Below are 13,199 nucleotides of genomic sequence, written 5' to 3'. Positions count from 1 at the left end.
TCCCCCATGCACAAAAGATGAACTCTTCTGAACTGTAAAAATACACCAAGAGGTACGACTCTCAGGGTGGTCAGTGCACTTTCGTAGTATACGTTGAGGTTCCAACCTCAACAATCAGTCCAACAAACTGGGCCATTTTGATGACGGATTGATGCCAAGTATTCTGTGTTGCCTCCCGGCTTTCGGGAGGAACAAGTTTATTGCTTGTTGCCTGAGGCATCCTCACCAGGGAATACCGAGAGGGCTATTCAGGCATATTTTTGCAGGGCCCAAGTGCTCCTCTTGAAGCACTGACTCCTTTTTCCACTTTCCGACCTTGTGTCGCATCCTTTCACGATGTGAGATTGGTAAATATCGGTCAATGTACTTTCGTAGACCACCATTTGGCAGTACTTACTACGACGGTTGCTTTTTGTGTATGTATACTCTTGTTTGTTTCGATATATTCTACCTTTCTAACCCATATCCTTGTCCGTGTTTTCCTTGATGACCCTTCCAAACTGGGAGGAGGCTCAAGGTGTTTTCATGAATAGCAACAATAGAGACACTCATAAAGCAAAACTAAGTTAAGTCAATTCACGATGGTTTCGGGTGTGGTACATCCTAACAAGCCAAGCCTTGAGAAATTCGTACACGATGGGACCTTATTGTCTTGATGATAATCAGTTGTAATAAAAAAATCTGAACATCAGCATATGTCGATTGCTTGTGGTCGTCTGCTGACACCGCCGCATATCGAGGGTAATGTAGTGCTTACTATATATTGTGTATCTGTAAGTCTACATAGGTTTTGTTTAAAAAAAAAAAAAAAAAAAATTTTTTATTACAACAGGAACAAATTGGATTTGAACTTTACACATTGAGTTCATAAGTCAACACTGTTACCCACTTCTTCATTGCCACCTCCCGTTTTGACGATGAAAAATGCGGTACTTCTGCAGTTTATGAACTAACCTATTTAGAATTTTCAAGTTAAATTTAATTTTTATGGTATGGTTTTTTTTTTTATTTATAAATTGTTAGGTTAAAGTACAAAATAGTTAACAAAGCCCTTCTGTACCCATGTTAAGAATGAATTTCTAAAAAAAAAAACTTATGAATAACTAATTAATAATAAAAAAAAAACTACTGATAGAAAAGGCAAAATGGGTGTGTGTGTTTGTATGTCCAAGAAAGTTTTTTTTTTTTTTGACGGGCTTCTCGACAAGTTTACTATTTTGGAGAAGTTTCCTTAATCTTCCCAGATTATAATATCTCCGATTTGAAAACGGATGTTGTCTATCTTTATTTTGATCGAGTTTTTTAAAAAATCCCTGGTTTCCAGTGTTTGTCTTTCTCATAAATAAAGCGAAACTAATCGAAGCGAAGGCACATTCGCCTGGCCTTCTGAGCTGGGATGTCTTTAAGGCAATCAGCTTTGATCAATGTGGGGGGAACCCTTCATATCAGACAATTGCTATTCATTTGGACACTGCCAGAGTTTCCCCTATTTGGGGGGAGGGGAGAGCTCGTTTTCCCCAACATTGTGGGGGAAAGGTGCAGAAAGCTGAAAGCTTAACTGGCCTACAACTATATATTCATTTCTTCACCTTTGTGATTCCCATTCATTTCTTTTTCATCGCTAAATTTGAATACGTTACATTTCTGCTCACATCATGGCGCAGCGGTAAACTCTTAGGTTTTCTTTCACTTTCTTTTTCACCTTTGCATCACGGGTTCGATCCTGCCTGCCTACCACCACTTTTTTTTTTTTTTCAAACACACACCAGGGCATCGCCGGGCACCCTCGCTAGTAAATAATGATTTCTAAATAAATTTATTATTTTAGCACAGTCAGAAAAGTGCATAAGTACCGAAGATGCTATAAAGTAAAACGGAAATATAACCATATGACGGACAGATACAAAAAAAAAAGAAAAAAAATCTATAAAATTATTTCATTTTGTTATTTGCTTTAATACTGATGGTACACAGATGTTTCATATATGTTCGAAACTGATGTCATTGTTCATGATGTTGCCTACAATGTTTTTTTTTTTTTTTTAATTCACAAGGCCACGATATCAGGTTATATTTTCTGAACTATTAAAATGTTCAGTTGACCTCTGCTGCTATGAGTACTTATTCAGAGTTTAGAAAAAAAAGAATAAAACAACCGATTTTAAAATAACCATATGCAACTCTATATGTATGTGTGCGTATAACTATTATTATTATTATTATTATTATTATTAAAACACTACCGTGTTCGCATGATATGGTTAAGTGGTAGTTTTAGTCGTTTAGAACTGCTTAAAGCTTCAGTGTTCACTCGTTTTTCGACCAAATTTCAAACAATTATTACAGTTTATCTTCTCAGCTATATTGTGAAAAAAATATCTTCAGTTTTTGTTCAGTAAAACAAAAGTTATGATAAATTTACTGGTGTTCAAAATCGTAAAAACACGCAAGGATGTGAGCGACGTTTTTTATGACTGGTTTCCATAGCAACCAACAAGTCACCGCTCTCTCGAAAAGAGAAGTAACGAGTGAAACAGAAAGAATGAAAGGGAGATAATTGGGGGCGGGGGTATTGAAAGCAGACAAGTGCCTTACATTGTTATTACATATGTGCATGTTATGTTAATCGGGGCAAAAAAAAAAGAGATTTAAATTAAACAAAGAGCAAGTGAATTTACTGCTGTAGTCTGTAAAAATGGATTACAATAGAAAAATGCTAGCATGAAAAGTAATATGATTAATCTTAAACCTGGAAAATAAAAGACTAGTTGTTAAAACCGGAAAAGAAAAGGATAAGATATTCTAGTAAAGAATATAATAAATTTATAACTTAAAATATTGCAGCATTAAGAATTTTTTAAAATTCAATTTATAACAATCAATCAAATGACTTAAAAATATAAAATCATACAAAGTACTGTTAGAATCCTACCCCCTCTCTCTCATATATATATATATATATATATATATATATATATATATATATAAAAAAATTTTTAATCAGGTCTACCATCAATTTAATAATCCCCCTCCATCGTAGTTGTCTCTTGTTTTTATCAAAAAGTAAACATGTCACTTTTCCTAGATCAAAGTTTATTTTCATTAATAGCAACATTTAATTTGAACCTGTCTATATGTATGTTTGATACCTTTTTTTTCCCCCCTCTTTCCTATAAAGGACGTGGGCGGGAGGTTGAATTCCATAAATTGTGTCAGCTTAATTAGTCAGAACCTGTCCCCGCTTGTTATGTCTGGAAATAAGATGAAGGCCTGGGACCCTTTCACGCGATGTAGTCTCAACGTTGATCCGCAGAATTCCAGTAACGAACATGCGGTTAAGCATGTGTTTGTCTTGTCATATTGTTGATCCATGATCAGAAAATATTGAAAAAGTAAATATTTGACTCAAGTCATGTGAAGCCTTCATACCATCTGTCTTTTTAATGATGTTCCTATTTACTTGCCCCCACACGAGGGCAGAATTGGACACAGGGTCGGTTTTTAATGTGGGGAAAATCCAGCTCCCCAAAAGGGGCAATTTGGATAGGAACAAAAATACAAATTGTCTCAGGTGTGAAGGATTTCTCCTCCACTGACCGAGGATAGGAAAGGTGCAGTGTAGCATCAGAACAGATGCTGCACTGTGATCTTTGCCCGAAGTCAGTTTAATGATGTTACTGACTGTAACTGACCCATTGGCGTAGTTGTTAGGGTTACATGATAGATTGGAAGGCCGGGGTTCAATTCTTAGTTGAGTCATATCAAAGAACTAAAAAAAAAAAGAAATGGTATTTGATAACTTGTGACATTGCTGTTATGTCTGTAATATAGTGCGTGCGAGTAGCGAAGGATGGCCAGCATGCAAAGAGATTAGCAGTCGCAGAAAAACGCGCATATGCAAATTAGGAGGTGTGCGCGAGAACAGGAAAGAAAAAAGGAGTAAAAATGCAACATGTGCTCGCGAGAGACAGAAAGTTGACGTCAAAGAAAATGGACCTGTAAATACAAAGGCGAGAAGTGGTTGGCTAATAATGGCATGCGGTCGGAAGAAATAGAAACAAAATCGGCATATCACAGCGAGAGATTTTTAAGTGTGTTCCAAAAATAACCGTAAAAAAATCTTTTGGAAAAGAAAAAAATGCCGACCCGTTTTTTACAAAAAGGGGTCATTTTTTGCGTCAACATTTTTGCAAAGTCATCATAAGCCTTGCAATGACTAAGTTTATTTTGAACGCCCTCGACGTCGTAAGTTACGGTGGGCATGGTGACTAACTTTTTTTTCACCTTCTTTTCCTCTTAGTGGTTCGAGCCTGGCTGCTGCAGCTAATTTTTTTTTTTGTTAATTCCCCCCCCTGCATACTTTGCATTTTTTTTTTCCGCTAGTTACAGTTAAAGGTTTTCTTTGATTTAGATCGAGACAGACAGAGGTGGACGTACATCTGGAAAAATCAAAGTAGATATTGATGCAAATGAGCCAACCAATGCAGATATAGATGGACAGCAGTAGATGTAGATACGAACAAACCGAGGTAGATGTAGATCTCATACGAACGAAGAAAGGTAGCTGTGGATAAGAACTGGCTTTATGCAAATGGACAGACGACGAACCAGCTTTGGGTAGAATTATGTTGATGCAAACAACTCCGAAATAGACATGAATGCTGGTGAACAGAAGTTTCTTTTTGTCTTTCTTTTTACAAAGGAGTCACCACTTATCAAGGCCCAGGTGCCACTCAAGGATAAGGGTTCATAAGTGTACAGTGGTCAATGGGACAATGTTGTAGTAATTGTTAGTAGTGTAAATTTGGTAAATTGGATTATTTAAGGAGAACGGCTCATCAAGAACTTGTTTTTGTTCGACTTGAAGACGACCATATTGTAGTGAGCCGGAAAGCAGGCAAATGGAAGAGAGTTCCACAGGCGTGCAGTTCTAAGAAAGCAGCTTTGTTCAAGGAATCTACGTTTAGGTTTAGGCACAGATAAAGAGTGGGGGAAATTAGTGATGTTTTCAGCTAGTGTTTCCTGTGAAAGTTTGGTGAGAGGAGGACCATAAATTGGAGCTCAGACGAGCATTTGGCATGAAAATAATGGTAAAGCAGAGACAAACTCGCAACATCTCTTCTGTGAGAAAGAGTTTGCAGGGAAGACATCTCATACGAGACTACAAAGTTTATTTTGACCTCTATCAAGGCAGGATAAGTCCTTTCTAGCAGCTCCTGCCCAGATGTGGCAACAGTACTCCATCCTTGGACGTACCTGGCTTTGTAATAGATAGAGAATTGCATCAGCAGTGAGATATCTACTGAATCGATAGAAGGATCCCATAATTTTTTTTCAGCGGCCTTGGCAACGGATTTAATGTATTTGTTCCATTTAAGATCAGGAGTAAAGGCCAAGCCTAGAAGCTTGTCAAAACATGAGGCCTCCCCAAGAGGAGAGCCATTCATTTCAATTGATGCCAGATGGGGTTCAGAACGTTGATGTAAAGATAAAAGATGCATTAAAAGTAACAAGCCATCTCTTTTCCCATTGTACCACTTGCTCAAGATCAGGGGAGAGAAGAATCAGAGAACTTGCAACGTCTATTTGAGAATTAGACAGATATATGCATGTGCTTGCAAGGAATTGTGTGCGTGTGTGTGTGTATATGTACATATGTTATGTAACCTTTTCCCCTGATTCGGTTGTTTTCAGTGATACTTTCTGATTCATGTCATCGGAATTGGAGCCTATGATTAATAATAACGAGTACCGTTTTGCTTGTCATTACCGCACAAAGATCAGTTAATTTCATTCGGATCCCCATCATCAGTGCTGGTTTCACTGTGAAACTAAAATTCTTCTATTATTTGTTGTGCATCTTGAAAGGTTAAACTGAACAACTCCCTTTTTAATTCTAGCTTAAAATTAGTGGACCTTTCGACCCCCTTTCCGGTTGATTCAGCTGGTTCTTCAGTCGGAACACACTGCATTTTATTTTGGATTTTTTTTTCTTCTTAATGAGGGCTTTGTCTGATTTGCTGCATGTCTGGTGGGTGTGGCTGTTGTACCCCGGGTAGCTTAACCTTCCGTATATTATTTGCATATTTCAGACTGTTTTACTCATCTTGGTTAATGTCATTTTCGCAATGTTTCGGCCGTTGCACTCTCAGGCCTTTTTTGGATGAGTTTTGTCATTGTTGGTGACTGTCTGAAAATTTAAAATTGAATTCTTTATTTAATCTACTGAGAAAGGTCTCTTTCTCTCTCTCTCTCTCTCTCTCTCTCTCTCTTTTATCCCCTTCTCTCTACATCTTATGTGATTATTTTCTATCTCTCCCTCTCTCGCTTCATTCTCTCATCCTTTTCTCTCTCTCATCCTTTTCTCTCTCTCATCCTTTTCTCTCTCTCGTCCCTTTCTCTCTCTCTCGTCCCTTTCTCTCTCTCTCTCGTCCCTTTCTCTCTCTCTCTCGTCCCTTTCTCTCTCTCTCGTCCCTTTCTCTCTCTCTCTCGTCCCTTTCTCTCTCTCTCTCGTCCCTTTCTCTCTCTCTCTCGTCCCTTTCTCTCTCTCTCTCGTCCCTTTCTCTCTCTCTCTCGTCCCTTTCTCTCTCTCTCTCGTCCCTTTCTCTCTCTCTCTCGTCCCTTTCTCTCTCTCTCTCGTCCCTTTCTCTCTCTCTCTCGTCCCTTTCTCTCTCTCTCTCGTCCCTTTCTCTCTCTCTCTCGTCCCTTTCTCTCTCTCTCTCGTCCCTTTCTCTCTCTCTCTCGTCCCTTTCTCTCTCTCTCTCGTCCCTTTCTCTCTCTCTCTCGTCCCTTTCTCTCTCTCTCTCGTCCCTTTCTCTCTCTCTCTCGTCCCTTTCTCTCTCTCTCTCGTCCCTTTCTCTCTCTCTCTCGTCCCTTTCTCTCTCTCTCTCGTCCCTTTCTCTCTCTCTCTCGTCCCTTTCTCTCTCTCTCTCGTCCCTTTCTCTCTCTCTCTCGTCCCTTTCTCTCTCTCTCTCGTCCCTTTCTCTCTCTCTCTCGTCCCTTTCTCTCTCTCTCTCGTCCCTTTCTCTCTCTCTCTCGTCCCTTTCTCTCTCTCTCTCGTCCCTTTCTCTCTCTCTCTCGTCCCTTTCTCTCTCTCTCTCGTCCCTTTCTCTCTCTCTCTCGTCCCTTTCTCTCTCTCTCTCGTCCTTTTCTCTCTCTCTCTCTCTCGTCCTTTTTTCTCTCTCTCTCTCGTCCTTTTTTCTCTCTCTCTCTCTCTCGTCCTTTTCTCTCTCTCTCTCTCTCTCATCCTTTTTTCTCTCTCTCTCTCATCCTTTTTTCTCTGTCTCTGTCTCTCTCTCTCTCTCTCTCTCAAACTCTGTTCTCTCTTTCACTCTTTTCTCTCCTTTTTTTTCTAAAAATCCTTGTTTCTGTTTTTCTAAAACCCTTCTCTCTAAAACTCTTCTCCCCCCCCCTCTCTCTCTCTTCATAAATCCCTACTCTTACCCTTTTTTTCTATGTCTCTAACCCTTTTCCCTCAACTTAATTGACAGCATCCTTATAAGAAAAAAAAAAAAAAAAAATTAATCCACATAATTTCCAATAAAATGTTTTATTTCTGCCTTCTTAATAATTTTGTCTCAAATCTCAATTCTCTCAAAATATCACTGATATTAAAAATGATTACAGGAAGCCATTTTTAATATTAGTGATTGAACGAATAAAAACGAATTCTTTTTATTGACAAAATGATTAAAGGAAGTCAACTCTTCAAGCAGAAACCCTTCATTTTTCTTCACTCAATCGACTTGAGCAATCAATTTAGAAATGACACATTAAAATTCAACATTTTAACCCATGATTTTCTTAAAAAGCAAAATGCAAGCCATGTTTGTAGCGCTCAAAGGAAGACTATGCTGATGTGGGCACGCTTTGTCGACGGTCACAGCGGATCTGGATGTGTTTCTGGCCCTCGAATTTTTGGTGTTTATTGCTGGAATCAAGAGTGACCCACTCATGCATGAAATCACTTGCTGACCGATGTGGATGGGCCATGTTGGTGCAAGATGTGGTGAATTCGTATGGGGCCGGTTCCCTCGTGGGGAGGCAAATAAATACAGTGTAAACACTCGAATACTATAAGATGAGAATCCCATGTTTGATATTTTAGAATTTTAAGGAGCCCGAGTTTGATATTTTAGAATTTTAAGGAGCCCGAGTTTGATATTTTAGAATTTTAAGGAGCCCGAGTTTGATATTTTAGAATTTTAAGGAGCCCGAGTTTGATATTTTAGAATTTTAAGGAGCCCGAGTTTGATATTTTAGAATTTTAAGGAGCCCGAGTTTGATATTTTAGAATTTTAAGGAGCCCGAGTTTGATATTTTAGAATTTTAAGGAGCCCGAGTTTGATATTTTAGAATTTTAAGGAGCCCGAGTTTGATATTTTAGAATTTTAAGGAGCCCGAGTTTGATATTTTAGAATTTTAAGGAGCCCGAGTTTGATATTTTAGAATTTTAAGGAGCCCGAGTTTGATATTTTAGAATTTTAAGGAGCCCGAGTTTGATATTTTAGAATTTTAAGGAGCCCGAGTTTGATATTTTAGAATTTTAAGGAGCCCGAGTTTGATATTTTAGAATTTTAAGGAGCCCGAGTTTGATATTTCAGAATTTTAAGGAGCCCGAGTTTGATATTTTAGAATTTTAAGGAGCCCGAGTTTGATATTTTAGAATTTTAAGGAGCCCGAGTTTGATATTTTAGAATTTTAAGGAGCCCGAGTTTGATATTTTAGAATTTTAAGGAGCCCGAGTTTGATATTTTAGAATTTTAAGGAGCCCGAGTTTGATATTTCAGAATTTTAAGGAGCCCGAGTTTGATATTTTAGAATTTTAAGAATTTTAGGATTTGGAATTGGACCTTTTTACCTTCTGACTTCACAAGATTGGTGACAAGCATTTCGTAATGATGCATGATGCCATTAAAGTGAAGGCTGCAATTCAGCAGAAAATACCGATCAGGTGAATCGGCATTGATAAAAACGGGATGTCTGTGGAGCGAGCAAGAATGACATGAAGAAAGACAGAAAAAAAAAAAATATCAGGAATTAGGTTTAGGGAGAAGTATCTCTCTCTAAAAAAAAAAAAAAAATTTTATGTTCGATGATGCTTCTAAAGTCTACAAGGTGTGTGGGGTGTATGGGCGAGATACATCAGAAGAGAAAAGTAGACACGATGGCTACATACAAGTTCCGTGATATTAGTCATCAGAAGTCGTTGAAATCTGATGATGATAGTTTGCAATCGCTTCATCACTTCCCGAGTATTGAATATCGATTGAGAAGAGCTAATTGTACTTATCTACCTATCACTGCAGTTCCTTCTCTGCTTAGTGGAGGGAGGGACTATGAAAGTTTTGGGTTGGTTGGACTGATTACTATCTGTTAATGATGGTTGGTTGGTTGTTTTTGTTTTACAGCATATCAACCCTTTTCAGGTTATTTAATGCCAAATCCAGTGATTTTGAAGAACAATTTTTTAATAGAGTATATTTATTTTTTTTAAGTCGGTTTCTATTTAACCCATAGTTGGGATCCTAATAAGTACTGCCAGTCCGGTCAGAGTGGACCTGGGAGCAATGGCAATTAAAGGGTGGCTCCACACTCCCCAAAGCCTGTAAGCTGGGGCCTCACCATCGGATATAGTTTAAGGTCATATCCAGGACCGTTAATGATGGAGCTTTAGTATCTGTCTGGTGGATGCTGTAACTATATTATCACTTCTATTAATAGTTGAGATTTTGTATCTGAAACGAAAACTATACTATTCTTAGTGTTGGGAAGATTAATTAGAATTGGGAATTAGAAAAATTGGAAGTTTTTGGCGTATCGGAATTGGAAAAAGTTGTGCCTATTTTTCGATGCCAAAAACAATTACTTTACTCTTTTTTATTGGATTTTGTTAAAAAAAAAAAAAAAAAAAAAATTTCCCACCGCTGGTAGTAATAATAAATATTTATTGATTTCAACTTCCAATAAAACTAAAATCTATAGGTAACCCCCTCATGAGTGTGTTTTTATGTTTGAAAAAATATAAGCTCATGTAACGTGTTTTTATGTTAAAAAAATATAAGCTCATGTAACGTGTGTTTTTATGTTTGAAAAAATATAAGCTCATGTAACGTGTGTTTTTATGTTTGAAAAAGTATAAGCTCATGTAACGTGTGTTTTTATGTTTGAAAAAATATAAGCTCATGTAACGGGTGTTTTTATGGTAATCAGGACAAAATAACCATTTTATAGTTAGATATTTAGCGATTTCTAAAGAATCAAAATCAGTAATTGTATCAAAATCGGAAAAAATATTCAAATCGTCTGTTAACTGTTCTATTACTAATGGATATTTGGTATCTGTTAGTTGCAAGTCCAAATTATTACTTTTTTCAGATATAGTATCTGTCGGTTAAATCTGAAAACTATATAACTATATTTTAATGCTCAGTTTAGTTTACTATTTCAGACTAATGTATCGTTTTAAGTTCAGTTTGAGGAGAGACTCGTGTAGTATCTAGTATGCTCTCTTGATATAACGGAGCACGTATGAAAATAGCAGCAGCAGCCGAAAATGCATGGCAAGCAATTGTATTAGCAGCAGGAGCAGCGTTTGAATTCGTATGCAAATTGACAAGTGTGCTTGGTTTACGTCTGAAGAAAAAAAAAAAAAAAGGACCCCATGTAGTCGGGGAGAAGAAAAAGTGCGATTGATAAAGATTGACATGTAAAGTCAAAGATGAGAAATGGTCGTCTACGGCTGGCATGTAGTGGAGCAGAAAGAAAAACGGGAGGCAGTTGAGATGGACATGTGGCCCCGCAATGGTAGCGAAAGACTTTTAAGCTAGTATTAATACGGGGAGAAACAAAATCGGTAATAAATGACTTATATTAAAAAATAAAATCCGAATCGGATTTATTTATTTTTGTTTGTTCTTTTTTGGTGTTTGAACTGTAACGAACATGTAACATTACAATGATACCATCTTCCCAGACATTATCTCCTTCTTGGGAGTTAGTGTAGCATCTTTTTATTTCTTACGATACCAATCTCCCAGAAATTACCTTTTGTGTGTGTGAGGGTAGTGTAGTATCTGTTCTATGGTCATGATACTATCACCCCGCGAATTGCCGGCGCTTTTTTTTTTTTTTCATAATTTGAAAATAATTCCTTGGCAGATCTTTTTAATTTATTGAAGGTACCTCGTTAGTACTGAATATGACGAGAATTGAGTTCTTGTTGAGTTGTCAAGAAAAATAAACAAACTGATCGAGCATCCTGTCGTTTATGAAAATAGGTGAGGTTCGACACCCCGCCCACTTGAGAACAAAGCAAATTTCAAGTATCACAGAATGAAGGGGGGGGGCGTCATACTACATCCGACTTTTAAAGATTTTTAATTACAAGATATTTATAAAACGAAGCAAAGAACATATACAATGCCTATTATATATATATATATATATATATATATATATATATATATATATATAAAATGGACATTGTAAATATTTTTTTATAAATTAAGACTTACTTCCATAAAGACTTCGAGGCTATGGTTGCCTGATGAAATCTTTTTAGATTGAAACAGTAGATTTATTGTCGCGACCAATGATAATTTTAGTTACTTAAATTGAATAAAGTAATATCTTGCTCTTCTTATTGAGCACTATCCACAACCTTTATAGCAACACACAGACAAAATCTTAATAGAAAGATCGAAATAAATTTAATATCAAATTTTGAGCAGGACAATATTTCCCTCTTAGAACCATTTTCATGACAACACAAAGGTGAGTTTAACGAGCTCCATTACCCACTGTTACTTCCGGTCTAAAAAATATTAAACCAAATAATAAATTAATAAACAAAGAAAATAAAAGTGAAAATGATAATAAGGGACGAGTATGCATCAATACACACAAATAACATAATGATTATAATATCAAATTAATAAGGCTTACAAATAAGTCTTATTCTCTGCTTGACAGCTCAAATAATCTCACTTCCGGTTCCTTTTTTACGATATATTAAAAACTTATACAACATTCCTGTTAGGTCAGACAGTAAATCCATTTTTACAGATTTGTATTTGTGATTGTTTTGGGGAAATAAATAGATATACAATGAAAAAAAAAAAACCCAAGACTTTCGTTCGTTTGTCTATTTTTCTCCATTGCGTCACATAACTTCAACAATTCCTGCATTGCTATAGCCTTCTTATACTCTCTTTCTCTCTATCTCTTTCTCTCTATCTCTTTCTCTCTATCTCTCTCTCCCTATCTCTCTCTCTCCCTATCTCTCTCTCTCCCTATCTCTCTCTCTCTCCCTATCTCTCTCTCTCCCTATCTCTCTCTCTCCCTATCTCTCTCTCTCCCTATCTCTCTCTCTCCCTATCTCTCTCTCTCCCTATCTCTTTCTCTCCCTATCTCTTTCTCTCCCTATCTCTTTCTCTCCCTATCTCTTTCTCTCCCTATCTCTTTCTCTCCCTATCTCTTTCTCTCCCTATCTCTTTCTCTCCCTATCTCTTTCTCTCCCTATCTCTTTCTCTCCCTATCTCTCTCTCTCCCTATCTCTCTCTCTCCCTATCTCTCTCTCTCCCTATCTCTCTCTCTCCCTATCTCTCTCTCTCCCTATCTCTCTCTCCCTATCTCTCTCTCTCCCTATCTCTCTCTCTCCCTATCTCTCTCTCTCCCTATCTCTCTCTCTCCCTATCTCTCTCTCTCCCTATCTCTCTCTCTCCCTATCTCTCTCTCTCCCTATCTCTCTCTCTCCCTATCTCTCTCTCTCCCTATCTCTCTCTCTCCCTATCTCTCTCTCTCCCTATCTCTCTCTCTCCCTATCTCTCTCTCTCCCTATCTCTCTCTCTCCCTATCTCTCTCTCTCCCTATCTCTCTCTCTCCCTATCTCTCTCTCTCCCTATCTCTCTCTCTCCCTATCTCTCTCTCTCCCTATCTCTCTCTCTCCCTATCTCTCTCTCTCCCTTTCTCTCTCTCTCCCTATCTCTCTCTCTCCCTATCTCTCTCTCTCCCTATCTCTCTCTCTCCCTCTATCTCTCTCTCCCTCTATCTCTCTCTCTCCCTCTATCTCTCTCTCTCCCTCTATCTCTCTCTCTCCCTCTATCTCTCTCTCTCCCTCTATCTCTCTCTCTCCCTCTATCTCTCTATCTCTCTCTCTCTCTCTATCTCTCTCTATCTCTCTATCTCTCTCTATCTCT

The sequence above is a fragment of the Euprymna scolopes genome, chromosome 31 (genome assembly GCF_053919585.1).
Source record: "Euprymna scolopes isolate OS-2025 chromosome 31, ASM5391958v1, whole genome shotgun sequence".
NCBI lineage: Eukaryota > Metazoa > Mollusca > Cephalopoda > Sepiida > Sepiolidae > Euprymna > Euprymna scolopes.
Note: the sequence above shows the minus strand (reverse complement) of the source record.